General features: G+C 41.8%; 1 protein-coding gene across 1 annotated transcript in view; it reads left to right on the top strand.

Annotated features, from left to right (window-relative positions):
* Positions 1-19,427, top strand: part of NXN (nucleoredoxin) — a 155,664-nt gene that overhangs the window by 39,099 nt on the left and 97,138 nt on the right. The window lies entirely within an intron of this gene.

Raw genomic sequence — 19,427 nt, 5'->3', positions numbered from 1 at the left:
GATCACCTGCATCTACATTCTCATTAGTTCCTACAACAGTTCTGTGACATAAATAATTCTTCTAGATATTTTGGCTAGGATCTGCTTCAAGTTTACAATCTATGGCTTTCCTTTATCTATGATGTTTCTCCTCTTTTCTCTTTTTTAATTACCACCAGCCCAGTTCTCAAGAGATTTTGACTTTGTTAATGTAAGTATCTCTGGCTGGTGAAATTATAGGTGGTAGAAGGAACCTTCCATGCAGACCTGAGTAATTAAAGGACAGCTGGTGAGGGGATGGGCAGGGCTCTCTCTCTCTCCCCCTTTTAGCCCATCTCCTTTTACCGTCTGTTCTCTGCCCCCAAGAGCCCAGGTTCTGACAGAGTACCCTGCCCTTCAGCGAGATCAGCCCAAACCCCTGGCCACCTTTTGTTTATTTCATCTCCTATTCCTCCCAGCCGTCCATCAGATCACACATTCACTTTCCAGGGTTCTTATAAACAGTTTTTCTGGCTGCCTTGGGTGGGAGGATGGGCAAACGTATTTAAGAGCAAACCCTTTCATTACCTAGAACCATGTTCCCAAGAACAGGTGGATTAATAAGGAGAGGGAGAGAAGAGGGGGAAAAAAATCCACAAAGACCATATATAGTTAGAATGTACAGATTTAACACTGTCCTGATTTTTTGAGAGCTGTAAGTGATCTCAAAGGTTCCTGACAGGTAGTAATTTGTAATTCTGCTGAGACACGGATTTGAATTTCAGCCTGGTTGTAAATCTTAATTACAACATTCCTTGTGAAAAATGGTTCCTTTGAAAAGAAAATCAGCTGCTAGTGTTAATGATGTTAGGGAAGAAAAAGCAAAGATGTCCAAAAGAAGGGATAGATCTTAGCCAGAAAAAAGGAGCTGTGGATAAATTAAAGACAAGAATGATGAATTTTGCTGTGCTGGAAATGAGTCCACTGTATGCTTCCACAAGGAAGTTCATGAAAGTTTTAGCAGTTGCTTGATCCAGGACAAAATTTTTTTCTGGTGAGATAGAGTTTTGGAGAAGGTTGAAAGGGGGTTAACTTGGAATGGGAGGTGAGATATTAAAAAAAAAATCAGGAAAAAGCCAGAAGCCTCTACATGGATTTGGGGATTTATGTGAAGCTGTCCGGATGTTCCTCTCTGGAATGTCAGGGCTCTATTGTACCCCCGTCATTGGATGTGTTCAGGCAGGTGCTGCAGGGCCAGCTGTCAAGAGTATTGTGAAAGAAATTCCTGCATTAGGTTTCTGGGAGGCCTGATTCATTGACCCTTTAAGTTTCTCTGTCTCTTCCTTACCGTGTGTGTGTGTGTGTGTGTGTGTGTGTGTGTGTGTGTGTGTGTGTGTGTGTGCGTGCGTGCATGCGTGTGTGCGTGTGTGCGTGTGTTTGTGTGTGTGTGTGTTTGGCTAACTCCTTGCACCTGAAGACGCTGGCTGCTTGCAGAACCCCAGGCCAAACTGCAAAGCAAGCAGTTCCTCTGCCTTCCCATCTGTTTTAGAATCTCCTCCCATTACCACAGCCCCCCACCTCCCATCCTCTGATTGTCTAAATGGCCACTTCGCCCTGTCTCCCAGCTCTATAAACCCCTCGCTCCTGTCTGCCTTACCTAGTGATGGGAGGGTAGCAGCTAAAGGTTAATTTACAATTAAAATGTGAATGAGGCTTGGTCTTTGAAAGTTGGCATTTTAAGATCAAAATGAGGCTTGGTGGTTGACCAAGGGGGTAGGGTAGGGATTGTTGGGGGTGGGGGTGGATTGGTACCCAGTGTTTAATGGGTATAGAATTTCAGTTTGGAAAGGTGAGAAAGTTCTGGAGGCAATGGTTGTAGAATAATGTGAATGTACTTAATGCCACAGAATTGTCCTCTTAAAAATGGTTAAAAGGCTGTGGTATGTGTACTTTACCATGATTTTTTAAAAAAGAAGGAATTAAAAAGTCAAATGAGGCTCTCACAAAGAATATAACACAAGTAATCGATCTTTTAGAAAATTTGGAAAATACACACAAGAAAATAGGACTCATAAATCTCTCTACAGTTAACATTTTGCATTTTACTCTATTTACATATCCTTCCAGCCTTTTTTCTGTGTAAATGTAATTTTTATGCAAAAGTGGGAGTAAACCATATGTTCTGTTTTATAGTTTTTACTCACTGTATCATGGATGTTCTCCTATGTCATTTACTATTTATCAACATGTCACTCATTTTAACAGCTGTTTGATATTCCATCATTCCTGACCCCCAGATAAGAACCTCTTCCTCTGTCATATGTACTCTCATTGTAACCTATATATTTATTTCATACCATTTGTCAGAGTTTATGATATATATTTTGGAGAATATTTTATGTGTGACTCATCACATGAGTGTAAACTCCATAAGGATGGGATAGGTTCTATAAGCCTGTAAAATAGCTTTATCATGTGTCCCCAGTGCCTAACACTGTGCTTGGCATGTTTTGGGTCTGCAATCAAAAAGCAAATAATTGAGAGGATCACAGGAAGATGGCGGCATGAGTAGTTCAGTGGAAATCTCCTCCCCAAAACATATATATTTATGAAAATACAATAAATACAACTATTCCTAAAAGAGACACCAGTGGATGCAATACAACAGCCAGGATACATCTACATCTGCGAGAACTCAACATCACATGAAGGGGGTAAGATACAAGCCGCGGCCAGGTGGGACCCGAACGCTCCCCCACCCCAGAACCCGGCGGGAAGAAAGGATTCAGAACGGGGAGGGAGTGAAAGGCCCAGGACTGCTAAAAAACCAGCTCTAGAAATCTGCACCTGGAGCGCAGACACAAGGTGCATGGGGTGCTGGATGTTAGAGAAACGGAAAAGCAAAACCAGTGGGCAGGTCCCCGCAACCAGCGCCCCTGAGACAAAAGAAAAGCGAGTGCTTTCTGCAAGTCTTAAAGAGACAGGGACCCCACAGCTGGACGAAGTCGTCCTGGCACACTTAGCCAGCGGCTGGGAATCCCGGGGAACTTTAGGCGCCCTAAACCCCAGGACAGCAGTGCAGCTCTGAAGCCCCTCACGGCACTAAGCAGCCTGTCAGTCATTCCTCCAACTGGCGCGGACCCTCACACACCGGCCCAGTAGTAGGAGAGTGGCAGTGTGCGCCGGGGGTGGCGGCGCCAGACGGGACCGGGAGCAGACCACATGTGCTGGCAGCACCAGAGGGGATTGGGAGCAGCTTGTGCGAGCCCGCCGCGGCAGCAACCGAACAGCCTGGGTGCAGCCCGCGCGTGCTGGTGGCAGTGGCGCCAGAGGAGCCCGGGAGAGGTCCGTGCGGGAGAGGCCCACGCGCACCTGCAGTGGTGCCAGAGGGAGCAGCTGTGCTCCCAGCAGCCAACCGGAATCCCAGCCCGACGCACAGCCACCCAGGCCAGACCCAAAGTCCGCTGCTGGCACACAGCTGCCTGGCAGGGGCACCACTATTGCAGAGGAGCACACCTGGTGTGCCTGCCACTCCCCGCAGGGCCCCGCACTGCTCTGACGGAGACCCCGCCCACAGCAGCTTAGGGGATTAACCCCGTGGCTGCTCCAGGAGTGCGGGTAACTGACACAGGCAGCAGAGAAGGGCAAGGCATCCAGCAAGCAGAAAAGGACTTTCTTCTTCCAGCTGACACACCCGCAACCTGCCTACAGCCACCGCTATCACCATGAAAAGGCAAAAAAATTTAGTCCAGTCCAAGATAGTTCAGACAACACCTGAGAGAGGATCTGCAGAGACAGACCTAACCAGTCTCCCTGAAAAAGAATTCAAAATAAAAATCATAAACATGCTGACAGAGCTGCAGAGAAATATACAAGAGCTAAGGGATGACGTCCAGAGGGAGATTACAGAAGTGAAACAATGTCTGGAAGGATTTATAAGCAGAATGGATAAGATGCAAGAGGTCATTGATGGAATAGAAACCAGAGAACAGGAACACATAGAAGCTGACACAGAGAGAGATAAAAGGATCTCCAGGAATGAAACAATATTAAGAGAAGTGTGTGACCAATCCAAAAGGAACAATATCCGCATTATAGGGGTACCAGAAGAAGAAGAAGAGAGAAAAAGGAATAGAAAGTGTCTTTGAAGAAATAATTGCTGAGCCCTTCCCCAAACTGGGGGAGGAAATAGTTGCTCAGCCTGTGGAAGCACACAGAACTCCCAACAGAAGGGACCCAAAGAGGACAACACCAAGACACATAATAATTAAAATGGCAAAGATCAAGGACAAGGACAGAGTATTAAAGGCAGCCAGAGAGAGAAAAAGAAAACCCTTCAGGCTATCAGACTTCTCAACAGAAACCTTACAGGCCAGAAGAGAATGGCATGATATATTTAATGCAATGAAACGGAAGGGACTTGAACCAAGGATACTGTATCCAGCACGATTATCATTTAAATATGAAAGAGGGATAAACAATTCCCAGACAAGCAAAAGTTGAGGGAATTTGCCTCCCACAAACCACCTCTACAGGGTATCTTGGAGGGACTGCTCTAGATGGGAGCACTCCTAAAAACAGCACAGAACAAAACACCCAACATATGAAGAATGGAGGAGGCGGAATAAAAAGGGAGAGAAATAATCATCAGACTGTGTTTATGATAGCTCAATAAGCGAGTTAAGTTAGACAGTAAGGTAGTAAAGAAGCTAACCTTGAACCTTTGGTAAGCATGAATCTAAAGCCTACAATGGCAGTAAGTACATATTTTTCAATAATCACCCTAAATGTAAATGGACTGAATGCACCAATCAAAAGACACAGAGTAATAGAATGGATAAAAAAGCAAGACCCATCTATATGCTGCTTACAAGAGACTCACCTCAAACCCAAAGACATGCACAGATTAAAAGTCAAGGGATGGAAAAAGATATTTCATGCAAACAACAGGGAGAAAAAAGCAGGTTTGCAATAGTAGTATCAGACAAAATAGATTTCAAAATAAAGTAACAAGAGATAAAGAAGGACATTACATAATAATAAAGGGCTCAGTCCAACAAGAGGATATAACCATTATAAACATATATGCACCCAATACAGGAGCACCAATATATGTGAAACAAATGCTAACAGAATTAAAGGAGGAAATAGAATGCAATGCATTCATTTTGGGAGACTTTAACACACCACTCACTCCAAAGGACAGATCCACCAGACAGAAAATAAGTAAGAACACAGAGGCACTGAACAACACACTAGAACAGATGGACCTAATAGACATCTATAGAACTCTACATCCAAAAGCAACAGGATACACATTCTTCTCAAGTGCACATGGAACATTCTCCAGAATAGACCACATACTAGGCCACAAAAAGAGCCTCAGTAAATTCCAAAAGATTGAAATCCTACCAACCAACTTTTCAGACCACAAAAGTATAAAACTAGAAATAAATTGTACAAAGAAAGCAAAAAGGCTCCCAAACACATGGAGGGTTAACAACATGCTCCTAAATAATCAATGGATCAATGACCAAATTAAAATGGAGATCCAGCAATATATGGAAACAAATGACAACAACAACACAAAACACCAACTACTGTGCGACGCAGCAAAAGCAGTCTTAAGAGGAAAGTATATAGCAATCCAGGCATATTTAAAGAAGGAAGAACAATCCTAAATAAATAGTCTAATGTCACAATTATCAAAATTGGAAAAAGAAGAACAAATGAGGCCCAAGGTCAGCAGAAGGAGGGACATAATAAAGATCAGAGAAGAAATAAACAAAATTGAGAAGAATAAAACAATAGAAAAAAATCAATGAAACCAAGAGCTGGTTCTTCGAGAAAATAAACAAAATAGATAAATAGATAAGCCCCTAGCCAGACTTAATTAAGAGTAAAAGAGAGTCAACACACATCAACAGAATTAGAAACGAGAAAGGAAAAATCATGACGGACCCCATAGAAATACAAAGAATTATTAGAGAATACTATAAAAACCTATATGCTAACAAGCTGGAAAACCTAGGAGAAATGGACAACTTCCTAGAAAAATACAACCTTCCAAGACTGACCCAGAAAGAAACAGAAAATCTAAACAGACTAATTACCAGCAACGAAATTGAAGCGGTAATCAAAAAACTACCAAAGAACAAAACCCCCGGGCCGGATGGATTTCCCTCGGAATTTTATCAGACATACAGAGAAGATATAATACCCATTCTCCTTAAAGTTTTCCAAAAAACAGAAGAGGAGGGAATACTCCCAAACTCATTCTATGAAGCCAACATCACCCTAATACCAAAACCAGGCAAAGACCCCACCAAAAAAGAAAACTGCAGACCAATATCCCTGATGAACGTAGATGCAAAAATACTCAACAAAATATTAGCAAACTGAATTCAAAAATACATCAAAAGGATCATACACCATGACCAAGTGCGATTCATCCCAGGGATGCAAGGATGGTACAACATTCGAAAATCCATTAAGATCATCCACCACATCAACAAAAAGAAAGACAAAAACCACATGATCATCTCCATAGATGCTGAAAAAGGATTTGACAAAATTCAACATCCATTCATGATAAAAACTCTCAACAAAATGGGTATAGAGGGCAAGTACCTCAACATAATAAAGGCCATATATGATAAACCCACAACTAACATCCTACTGAACAACGAGAGGCTGAAAGCTTTTCCTCTGAGATCGGGAACAAGACAGGGATGCCCACTCTCCCCACTGTTATTCAACATAGTACTTGGGGGCCTAGCCACGGCAATTAGACAAAACAGAGAAATACAAGGAATCCAGATTGGTAAAGAAGTCAAACTGTCACTATTTGCAGATGACATGATATTATACACAAAAAGCAAATAATTGAATATGTTGTTGGACATTTCCTTTTCTGACTTTTGCTCATAGAGTATACATAAGAGCTCATTTGCATACAGATAAAACTTTGTGCACATCCATAATTATTTCCTTATCAAAAATTCCCTTAAGTTGAATAGGTTTAGTGTTTCTTTCTGATTATTAAAGTAATACATGCTCTGTATGGAGTTCCATAAAACAGAAAAGGATAAAGAAAAAAGTGAAGATCACCCACAGTCGTTTTTCTGGGCCCTGGAATACTTTAAATAGCATGATAATTATCTGTTCCTTAGAGGTTTAAAAGAAATAGCCTATGAAACTGTCTGAGCCCAGTGCCTTTTTGGGCAGGTGGTAATTTGACAAGAGTGTATCGGTATTCTGTGATTATTGTTATTTTTTAGTTTTTTACTTCTAATTGGTTTTGATTTTTGGTATTTTCCTCTGAGAGTATTTATTTCATCCATATGAGCTTTTAACTGGTGGAATTCTGAGGAGAGATTTTGTGAGCAAAGTTCTTACCCTCAGTCAGTCTTTGACGGTTATCGCCGGGTAAAGCAGAGGCCTCCAGAGATGAAGAAACCTGACTTCTGGGAGAGGGGCAGCAAAGGGTAGAAATGCAGTAACCACACTCCATACAGGAACCTGAGAATCTCTGTGAAGGAGCTGCCAGAGTATTTCAAAAGGCTATGTTGTGCCATTCCTGTCAGAAATGGCCAGAGCCTTTGTCTCTTTAATGACCCTGGCCTTATTAAGGGTCTCTTTAAGGCTGAATAGCTATAATCATTCACAGTGTAAAGTCAGATCGTCATTCAGGAACATTATGGAGCCTCCAACCAGCCTCACTGATCCACCCGTAAATGGAGATAATTAGTGCCTACCTAGTTCCTCTGAGGATTAAATGAGATGGTGCTTGTAAAAGGTTTAAACTTATTAATAGCTGTTCTCATTATTATCCTGTGCCAGACACTGTAATAGCACCCCCTGTGGATATAAACTGGGTGAAGAAGACAGGGCCCTGCCCTTGAGGGGCTCCTTTGTGCAAGGAGGACAGAGCATAAACAAATATGAGGGACTATTGTGTGGACAAAGGAATAGCTCTGCCCAAAAAGGGAGCCTCACTGCTGATGAGACATTGGCCACTGCACGTTAGGAAAGCAATGGTGGTCAGGTATAGCCGGATAAGGCAGGCGGGGTGTTACAGGCAGAAGAAACAGCGTGTGTGGCGAGTGAAGGGGTTGAAGCATGGCACGTCCCTGGGTAGCAAAGAGCACCAGTCATTTGTAGTGAGGCCACGTGGAAGCTGGACAGGCAGGTCCAGGCTGGATTGCGAGTCCAGGAGAGCTTGTATTCGCTCCTAAGAGCAGTTTGGGAGCCATTGAGATTTTTAAAGCAGAGAAATGGTATGATCACAGTTATGGGTTAGGAAGGTTGCCGATGAAAGAGTCGAGGCTGGGAACGGGGAGTAGGTGGTTGTGACACATGAGGTGAGAAACAGAGAAGTCCTGAACTGGTGGAATAGCGGCAGCAAGGAAGGCAGGGCAGGAGAAGCCAGAGGAGTTTGGGAACTGAGTGGATATTAAAGTTGAAGTGAGAAGTAGGGAGGAAATGAGCATAGCTCGGGCCTGTGGAAGTCACGCACGGCACCTTGCCAAACTGAGAGGGGCCTCCCTCTGGGCCTTTCCTCATTTTCTCACATCTCTTTTGCTCTTAGCTCCGAATTTGAGGCCCCTCTACACCCCCCAATACCTTGAGCTAACTAGGTTTTTTGCTAAGCTCTTGCTTTCAGAATGTACCCCTTAGATTTTGTTTGTGGCCCTATCCCATTTTTGACTAATGATTTTTACATTTGGAGTCTGTGTCCATAAATGCAGAATTAAGCCACTTCTCTTCCCATCAAAATGGGTTCACTAAATTATGCCCTTTGCCCAGCACGCTACCAAAGGTTTGAGGTGGGGCGCTGGGTTGATGATGTTGTCACCAGCCTATGTAAGAAATGCAGAGGAAAAAGCAAGTTTGAAGAAAGCAGTAACCTCAGTTTGGACATGTTGGATTTGAGATTCCTGTGGGATAACCAGGTGGAGACGCCAGGCAGATAGAGCCCCAGAAGAAAGACTGAGTGAGGATTGACTGAGGAATCATTAGACACCAGGCATTGCCCCGGTTGTGGGAGTAGATGAGCTCATCTTCAGGGGAGGAGGAGAGAGCCAGGGGTGGAACCAGCAGCCCTGGCATGGGGGCAGGCAGAGGGGCTGGCGTGGGAGACCAAGGAGGACAAATCACAAAGCAGAGGGACCAGGAGAAAAGAGTGGTGAGTTCCGGGGAAGAGATGGAGGGCAGAGGTTTCGGGTGGCAGAGTGGGCCGGAAACCAGGCTGTGAATTTGCCCTTAGGAGTCACTGGTGACCTGGCGGATTGGAAGGGCGGAGGCCAGCCTGCAGGGAGCCCAGGGGTGAGCAGGGACAAGGAATAGGCAGTGGTGGGTCCAGAAGCTTGGTGCTGAGCATGAAAAAGGAAGAGTTTGCTTGAAGGTAAACAGCCAGTTTTTGGGTAGCAAAGACATAACTCTTTGTAGGTTGAGGGGACAGAGGGGGCAGTAAAGGAACAGCTGGATGTGCCAGTCACTGTTCTGAGTGCCTTACATGTGTTGTCCCGCTCCATCTTCACTGTAAGTCTGTGAGATGGATGCTCTTCTCTGTAGTTCATGGATGAGAAAACTGAGGCTCAAAGGAGTTGAGCATTTAGGTGGCAGGTCTGGGCTGACGGCGAGAGTGCAGGTGGCAGCGTTAGTTGTGGGAGGTGTGGAGTGCCCACTTCTGGGATTGGGGGAGGCGGATTAGAAGGAGGGAGCACAAGGCAGGAGGGGCTGGTGGAGTCCTTACGGATGCTCTCCATTTTCACGGTCAGGATGAGACAAGATTGTTGAGAGTGAACGGCAGTGGGGAAGGAGGTCTGGTAAACTGGAACAGTGTCGTGGGCACCAGTAAGGGGGCTAAAAGAGAATCCCTGAAAGGGTTCCCAGGCAGTGGGACCTCCAAGCTACCTTGGAAGGTGAAGACCTGGACAACAGATTAGCAAGGCAGCATATGACAGGGCTAGGCGAGAAAGTAGGAGATGCTGCAGTAAGATTGTAACTGATGAGACTGACTCTGGGGTATAGGCCAGACAGTAAGGGGGCGAGGGCCTGAGAGCACTGCAGACCCGAAGGGAGCTGGGGTTGGAGCTGGACAGTGGGACTGGGAATGTTGGAGGAGCCGGGATAAGAGACCCTGCCAGGCCCCAGGAGGGCGAGGGCGAGGCGTGCCAAGGCCTGGGGGGTTGTGCAGGCTCTGCTGGGTTGTTAAGTCAGCTCCCAGTGGGGCCTAGATGGCCTCAGGTGCACCTGGCTGGGCACATTAGCTAGTCAGGGTGAATTTGAACAATCATAAATGTCAGATTCCCCAAGGCCAAAGAGCTCACTGGCTGGGAGAAATGAAAGATACGAAGCAGGGTTTCTAAGTCAGCAATGTTGGATTTGCTGGTACTAAAGTGATAAAAATACAGGATGTCATTATGCTAAAGTGGTTGGAAGTAAAGGTCCTCAGCATGGCCGGTGTTGTGGAACCCAGCAGATGATCGGACAGGTGATAAAGACCCTCCCCTGGGATGCTGGCAGGAGTTGAGGCTGAAAGAGATGGAGGTGCCTTTTTTTCTGTGGACTGGAGGCTAGTGAATATCAAGTGGTGGGGTAAGCAGAGGGAGGTGTAGGCAGGTGAGCTACGGACCAGTGTGGTCTGCCAAGATTGAATGTAGGGTATTACCCGGTGTTTCCTTCCAGGACAGCTTTGCATTGAGCTGGATTTTCTGGGTTCTTCTCCAACATTATTTTCTCTGTTGTCGCTTGCCTCTAGGGCTGTGCACTCTCGGAGAAATGCTGATCGATGCCATTCTCTCTCCCATCTAAGGGCCAAATGAAATGAATGCAAGGATTTCAGTGAGTGAGGCCTGAGGGGACACAGAGTCTGTAAGCCACAATAAGAGTAGATACATAGAAGGGGATTTGACCGAGCCTTCAGAAATCCAGCTGCATTCATTTAACCTCCAATCATACTTAAGAGTACAGAGCTTTTTCTTTGTTGTTACCACAATATATACATTTTAGAACTGAGGAATTATCCCACTGCATTGACTGAGCCCTATAACACAGCCTATTTAACTGGGACAAACTCTTTTTTTTGCAACTCTTAAGAATTCTTTTTATTTTTTTATTAAGGTATCATTGATATACACTCTTATGAAGGTTTCACAAGAAAAACAATATGGTTATTACATTCACCCTTATTATCGAGTCCCCCTGCATACCTCATTGCAGTCACTGTCCATCAGTGTAGTAAGATGCCACAAAGTCCCTATTTGTCTTCTCTGAGCTACACTGTCTTCCCCATGTGCACCAATCATGATACCAACTCAATCCCTCCCTCCCTACCCACCCGCCCTCCCACACCCCTCCCCTTTGGTAACCACTAGTCCCTTCTTGGAGTCTGTAAGTCTGCTGCTATTTTGTTCTTTCAGTTTTGCTTCATTGTTATACTCCACAAATGAGGGAAATCATTTGGCATTTGTCTTTCTCCGCCTGGCTAATTTCACTGAGCATAATACCCTCTGGCTCCATCCATGTTGTTGCAAATGGTAGGGTTTTTTTTTCTTCTTTTGGCTGAATAGTATTCCATTGTGTATATGTACCACATCTTCTTTATCCATTCATCTACTGATGGACACTTAGGTTGCTTCCATTTCTTGGCTATTGTAAGTACTGCTGCGATAAACATAGGGGTGCATCTGTCTTTTCGAATCTGAGAAATTGTTTTCTTTGGGTAAATTCCTAGGAGTAGAATTCTGAGTCAAATGGTATTTCTATTTTTAGTTTTTTGAGGAACCTCCATACTGCTTTCCACAATGGTTGAACTAGCTTACATTCCCACCAGCAGTGTAGGAGGGTTCCCCTTTTTCCACATCCTCACCAGCATTTGCTGTTCCTAGTCTTTTCTATGTTGGCCATCTTAACTGTGAGACAACCATTTTTAATAAGAAATATTTTTAATAAGGAAAGAGGCTGTGCAAACTTGATTAACTGAATTTGTTATCTGAGTCCTTCATTTCAACTGAACCCTTTTTAGATCAAGTACCTAAGACAAGAAGGTACTTAGAAGTCAATTGTTGACTCAGCAGCCAAATGAAGTCGGGAGTTAGGGGCTCCCTCAGTCCAGTTTTCAAAGGAAACAAAAGGCTGTCGTGAAACTCGCCGCTGCATCCTGGGCTCCTCCTGTTTCTTTTTATATCTTCCTTCCTGTCCCTCCAACCTGAGTATTACAAAGGAAAATAACCTTCATCAAGAACCAGACCCCTCTGTGGCTGTGTTTCTGGCAAAAAGTATGAGGCCTAGCACAGCCCGTTTGTCATGTTACAGAAGGAAGAGCTCTGGTCTTGGGAGAGTGATACTGAATTTTCTAGGTGTTTTTGTTGTTGATACTCCTAGGAAGGCAATGTTAATACTGGTTATTTTCTGAATTAGTCATTCAACTTTACTTTTTTTTATTAAGGTATCATTGATATACAATCTTGCAAAGGTTTCAACTTCACTTTTTAAATGAAACTAAAATTCATTTATTCCACAAATACTTAATGAGTTTTTTTAAGTGCCAGGTCCTGTACTGGATCATGTGGCTTCCCTAAAGTAGGAGCTCAGTGAACTTTTTATTATTGTCCATCAGGTGTTCTTGTCCACAAAGCTGACAACAAAACATTATTTCCCTTCATTACATACTGTCCCCTTTGTTTGGGTGCTTTTCCCACCTTTCTCCACTCTACTCATCCCCTGAGACTGGTTTTAGCTGTCCCCCTCTGCAAGCCTTCCTGGGTAGGAGCTGCTCCTTGCCATTGCTCCCGTGATGCAATTTGTACCTGCCTCTTGCAGAGCTGGCAGCCGAGGTTTACCGCCAGGAGGTTGAATCGGCCAGAAATGCCCACCTGGGGTGTGAGTAGTCCAAATTGGGCTGACATGGTGAAGTGGATCAGACAGGCCAAGTCCTTGAGGGAGTGCTGAATGCCAAGCCAAGGTGCCCATAGGTACCAGTGCTAATAAATTAGTTCAAGGAGTAAGCCTGAAATAAATGGGATGTGAACACGAGGGTCAAGAAGGAGACAGCCCCATGATGAGAGAGTGGGGGCAGGTTGGAAAGGAACAAGGAGGATCTGAGGCAGTTGCCGCAAATAACAAGGTGGCCCCTCGGGTTTTGGCTTTTGGTTCATGAGTATAAAGAGTCACAGACAGAACACTTTGTCCCCTTGTCCACATAAGAACAAGCAGTCTCACTGAAAGCAAAATCTATTTCATTTGTTATTCGAACATGTGTAATGGAACAGGACACACAGGGAGTGTCTAAGAAATGTGATTAATGAATGAAGATAAAGACTTCCTGAAAATATCCACTTTCAGCTTGGTCAAAAGATTTCTAAGGAAGGGATCTGATGTACAGCATGGTGACTACAGTTAATAATACTGTATTGTATACTTGAAATTTACTGAGAGTAAATCTTAGGTGTTCTCACCACACTGGCACAAATAATGGTAAGTATGTGAGGTGATGGATGTGTTAAATTAGCTTGCTTGTGGTAATCATTTCATAATGTAAATGTATATCAAATCATCACATTGTGCACCTTAAATATATACAATTTTTAGTTGTCAGTTATACCCTAATAAAGTTGGAAGAAAAGAAAAAATAATGAAGCACTAAAGGAAAAAAAAAGAGAAAATTTCTAAGGAAGAGTTTAAGATGGTAATTTACTAGCGGACCTGTTGGCTGCTGTAACTTAGGAGCAGAACCTTCAGGCTCTCAGTACTTTGTGACAGAGTCATAGCTACAAGATCACTGCCCCCCTTTTCTTGTTTTCCTTCCCCCAATTGCCCATAACATTTACCTCTGGGCTGCAGTGATCTCTGTCACCCCTGAACATCTAACACTTTGCATATTTGCAATATTCCTCGGATAGTTACAATAGCTAATCTAGCTGGGGTGCAATTTCCCCTTCCACCAGGAGGGATCACCAACATCCTGAAATCTCCTTAATTTTGATGTTTTGGAATATATTCATATTTATTTTAATTCCCTACTTTTTTAGTTCAGTAAATTTGGAATTCAGTATATTAATTTCACTTCAACAAGGGATTTGTCACTGAATATAATTTCCAAAAGCCCCCTGTAAGGGAAGATTATGTTTAAAATAATTTCATTTTCAGCAGGAAGAAGCCAAAAAGAATAAAATGGCTCCTGAGCCACAGGAACCTGAAAGCACGTTGCTCCTTGTGGTTTTTCCTGTTTGATGCTGTGCTTTCTGGGAGATGCAATTTTCTGCTTCCATTTCTGTTGTCGACATGCCAGGATTTCCAGCAAAGTGGGCCCAGTGTTTCGCTGGAGGTTACTTTTCCTTGGAAGCAATTCAAATAAAATCATCATTCCGTTTCTCCCTTTTCATTTGACATTTGACTAAAACAATGCTTTGGCAGCTAGACAGGAGCCCTTAAGAGCTTCAGTATTTTTCTCCCAGCCTTTGCCTTTCAAGAAGTGCTTTTTCAAAATGCAGTTTAAAAGTGAGCATAGAAATAAAAACACAGAACTCACTAGAGACCAGAACCCTAGGGACAAGGGGAAAAAACCTGGGGGGATCTCTGGAAGTCCCAGCTCTGCGCCCTTTATGTGGTCATCCATTTTCACATTGTGCTTCCTGGTCTCTGAGAACCCTCTACTGTCAGGCCAAGTTTCAGGCTCCAGGGTGTCCTTGTCAAATGCTTCCTTTGTTCTTGCACCAAAGCTGGTAAGCATTACACTATATGCTAATTAATTCTCACGTTTATTCCTTTCTTAAAAACCATTCCTAGAGGTCATTCAGAATTGTACTTTTTTTATACTCCAAAGGTTCTAATCATAGTTCCACTTATTCTCAACTATAAACTCCTACTTTTCAAATCAAGTTCCTTTCTGCCACCCCACCCCCTTTAATGTTTTTATTCATCCTGTTTGCTTTCTTTCCTCAATCGCTGCTCTCAATTCCATGAACTTGTCAGTTCCCCTGGGAAGTCCTGATTCCCCCAAGTAAGGCTTAGGTACGCCTCCTCTGTACCTGACAGTACTTGTACTGACTGTCTGGATCATAATACTCGCCCTCTGTTAAATTGCATGTTCAGTTAATTACCTCACTCAGTGGTAATGAGCTCCTTGAAGGTTAGAAGCAAGTCTTTGCTAAACATCTTTGTCTCCATCTAGTCCAGTGCTGACACAAGATAGCATTTAATAAATATTTGTTGAATTGTGTATATTCCTATCTCAGGGAATCTTGCTTGCTCCATCTATTAAAAACCTCTGAATTTGTTTTTAAGCTTTCCTTTACTATCTCATTGTCTACCTTCCTCCTTCTCAAAAACTCTTCCTTTTCCCTTAACAAGCCTTTAATTAAGCTCTTGTCTCATCACTTTGCTTTTTATTTCCAGGCTTCTCTTTGGAATAGTTCACACACATCCTATTCATGTTTTTTCCCCTGACTTCCAGTCTCAGTGGACATGCCCTTTATGTTTTTCCTTAGCACTTGAGACATTCTTCTATGAAAAGGCTTAAAACAGGTTTCTAAACAGGTTCCTATAATCCTTGTTTTATGTGTTTCAGTCTCTCATTAGATAGTATACTTCTGGGAGACAGACTCTGTATCTACAGATCTGGACAGGTAACAGGTACTTAAGAAAAGTTATGTTACATAAACAGACATTTGTAGGGCGGTTGTTAAATAAACTCCCTACAAAGAACCTTGTCTTACCATTGTCATGGCACATTGATGATTATTTTTTAGCCGCCCCTCCTGCTCAGACATTAATTTGGTACTTTTATGTTCACCTACCAAAAATAAATAGAATACAGTTAAAATCTTCCCAGCGTTTGGGAGGACATACCAGTTTAATTAGAGTGAATGTCCTTTTAGTTAATGTAAGTGACTTTGTGCCAGTGGAGGTCAAAAGAGAAATTTTCTTAATTTTTTTTTCTACTTCATTTTCCTTTGTTCTTTTACTGGAAAAGATAAGAAGAAGAAGGTGCTAGGAGAGAAACAGTTATCTGAGAACATCTGTTATCTGTTCGCTGTGTGGGGACTTAGTGGGTATTTCGAGAACCTGCCTCATTACCATTTTTTCCTTTGGTCTTGTGTTGGGCCACATAGTCTCTCTGGGAAATTGACCTAATCTCCTTTCTTTGTCTATTGAACTGGGTGTTGTGTTGAAGAGTCTCTGCTGTGGCAGGGCAAGGGCCAAAATCTTCATCTGTAATCACTTCTGTTTTGAAACAACTAAGCCAAAGCATCTTTTACTAGAAGCAAAGAGGGTTGCTGGACTCTGGGACTGACAAGCATATGGACTTTTCAAACTTTCCAGGGATCTGCAGATGCCATTTCAGTGAATTACGTCATTGGGTGATGGCAGGGGTTTGCTTAGCAGCTCTTTCCTCCTCCAGATTCTCACAAATTTTTGGTCACTGGTTGTTAATTTTTCTGTCTGAGTTCACCTCTCATGAAGTTAACATATTTTCGTGTTCAGAAAATTAAGCTAGATTGGTTGATGAATATAAAAGAAATGACTGTAATAAAAAAAATTCAGTTTGGTTCAGAATACCAGAAACTAGATGAAATGACAAACCACAGACTGAGAAAAGATATTTCCAACACATGTGATAGAGAAAAGGACCATTTTTTTCTTAAAATCAGTTTTGAGTAATGAATTTAAACAGAGGAAGAAGTATAAACATGTTATAAACATGAAAAGATACCTGGTTCCATTTATAATGAAAGAAGTTCAACTGGTAAAGTGTGGTATGTCACCATTAGACTGGCAAAAAGAACATTTGATAACAGTGTTGATAAGGGTGTGGAGAAGCAGGCACCCACACATGGTTAGAGGGAGTGTAAACTGAAGCAGTTTCTTTGGCAGTGTCACTCAAAATTAAAATTTGACTTACTCATTCAATTTCTAGGACTTTATCCAACAGAATTTACAAATATATACAAAGCTGTCTGTACAGAGATACTCATTACACAATATTTGCAGTTAAAGTGGGAAACAATGTAAGTGCCTACGAGTGAAAGACTGGTTAAGTAAGTTGTGAAAAGATTTGTAGTTGATCTTGTGTTTGGTGTATTTAGATTTAGCTTTTGTGTCCAATACCAGTTTATTGTCTCTTAGCTTCAAATTTACCCTTCATTACCTGGTCTGTGAAAGTGGGTATGTTTTCTGTACATATTTTTCCTTCACCAGCTAAGAGGTAATAAACTGATTAACTGACCCAGTTTTCTAAATACAAGGGGGTGAGGAAAGATGATATTTATGGTTATACAATATGGACATGCAGTGAACATCTTCTGGAAGCTATATAAGAAACTGTTGAGGGGGGGGTTACCTCTAAGGGTAAAATTGAAACCTGAAGAGAGAGAGAGAGAGATTGAAACTCAAAGTGTTTTTTACCATGCACATGTTTTATTTTTATTTATTTATTTATTTTAAATAATTATTTTTTATTGAAGGGTAGTTGACGCACAGTATTACATTACATTAGTTTCAAGTGTACAACACAGTGGTAGAACATTTATATACATAATTCTAGGTTCCAGCTATCACCCTACCAAGCTGTTACAATATCTTGACTATATTCCTTATGCTATACATTACACCCCGGTTACTTATTTATTTTACCATTGGAAGTCTGTCCTTTTTTTTTTTTTTTTTTTTTTTTTTTGTGAGGGCATCTCTCATATTTATTGATCAAATGGTTGTTAACGACAATAAAATTCTGTATAGGGGAGTCAATGCTCAATGCACAATCATTAATCCACCCCAAGCCTAGTTTTCGTCAGTCTCCAATCTTCTGAGGCATAACAAACAAGTTCTTACATGTAGAACAAATTCTTACATAATGAATAAGTTACATAGTGAACAGTACAAGGGCAGTCATCACAGAAACTTTCGGTTTTGCTCATGCATTATGAACTCTAAACAGTCAGTTCAAATATGAATACTCATTTGGTTTTTATACTTGATTTATATGTGGATACCACATTTCTCTCTTTATTATTATTATTTTTAATAAAATGCTGAAGTGGTAGGTAGATACAAGATAAAGGTAGAAAACATAGTTTAGTGTTGTAAGAGAGCAAATGTAGATGATCAGGTGTGTGCCTGTAGACTATGTGTTAATCCAAGCTAGACCAGGGCAATAAAACATCCACGTATGCAGAAGATTTCTCTCAGAACAGGGGTGGGTGAGGTTCTAAGCCTCACCTCTATTGATCCCCAATTTCTCACCTGATGGCCCCCCTACGTGTTTTATTTTTATAGAGAAAACTACAAAACTTCAGTTAGACATTAAAGAAAAAGAAAGACTTGAGTTAATGGAGAAACAGACTGTTCGTAGCTGGAAGTGTAAAATATTGTAAAGATGTCATTTAATCAAAATTAATTTATAGACTTAAAGCAGTATGGTAAAGAAAAAATTCCCAGGGTGGAAGCAGGGCATGGTTTTTATCCTTAAAAAGTTTAGAGTTTAGTTTGGGAGACAGAAACATAATGATCACAAAAAATGCCTTGAACAGTTACAAAGCAGTCTATCAAATGAGGAACAATAAAATTGAATACATATGTATTGTGGGAACTTGGAGTCCTTCAGGAGAATAGACAGAATTGAGCTAATCAGCAAAGGATACTTTTTTTAAAAAAAGCTTAAAAAAGATAAACTGTACTTAAAGTCTGTATTCTCCCCCCACAACAAAATGGAAACTCCCTCCCTCCCAGAGCCGCCTTCATCTAGGGAGGGAATTCTTTCTCCAGTGTATTTTGTATTGAGAAGACCTATGTGAGAAAGTCTGTGAACTGTGCCCCCATTACTTGTTCCACTGCCAAAGTGGCCCAAATGCCTTTACATTTTCACTTTGGAGTTTGCAAAGGACTGAAAATTAAGTAATGAAGGACGGACGGGATTAGGTTGATTTTACAAGAAGTACAATTGCTTGAAGAATCTGGAAACAATACTGACCACATTTATTGGCATTAATTCATTGAAGCAATAATGCTGTATGTAAAAAGTATGTTGTTTAAAAAAAAAGTCATCAGTTCTGAGTATTTGTTGCAACTGAGCTCTGACTTGGAACTGATGATAAATTCTTTTTTAAAAAAACAGACAGCATGATGCATTGGGAGCTTTAAAAAATTTCTCACAGCATTTGGAAAACATTTTATCATTTCTCTGTGCCAGTTATAAAGATTAGAATTTAAGTCATAGATTGTTTGATTTAGAAGGTGTGACATGCTGCTCCAACCTAGAACTGGATAGAACTTTTAGAAAAAGCAGTTGCTTTGTAGGTATTCATGAAATCTTTACTGTGAATGGGTGAAATGACTTATAAGATTTTTCTCCTGACAAATAAATGACCTTTGTTAGGAGTATTTCATGATTCTTTTATAATATCTATAGGGGATAGAAACAGATGAAAAAGGAGATCTCGCTTGGTAACATTTCTTAAGATATG

This window comes from Manis pentadactyla, chromosome 4 (assembly GCF_030020395.1).
Source record: "Manis pentadactyla isolate mManPen7 chromosome 4, mManPen7.hap1, whole genome shotgun sequence".
NCBI lineage: Eukaryota > Metazoa > Chordata > Mammalia > Pholidota > Manidae > Manis > Manis pentadactyla.
This window is presented reverse-complemented; position numbering and strand designations above follow the sequence as displayed.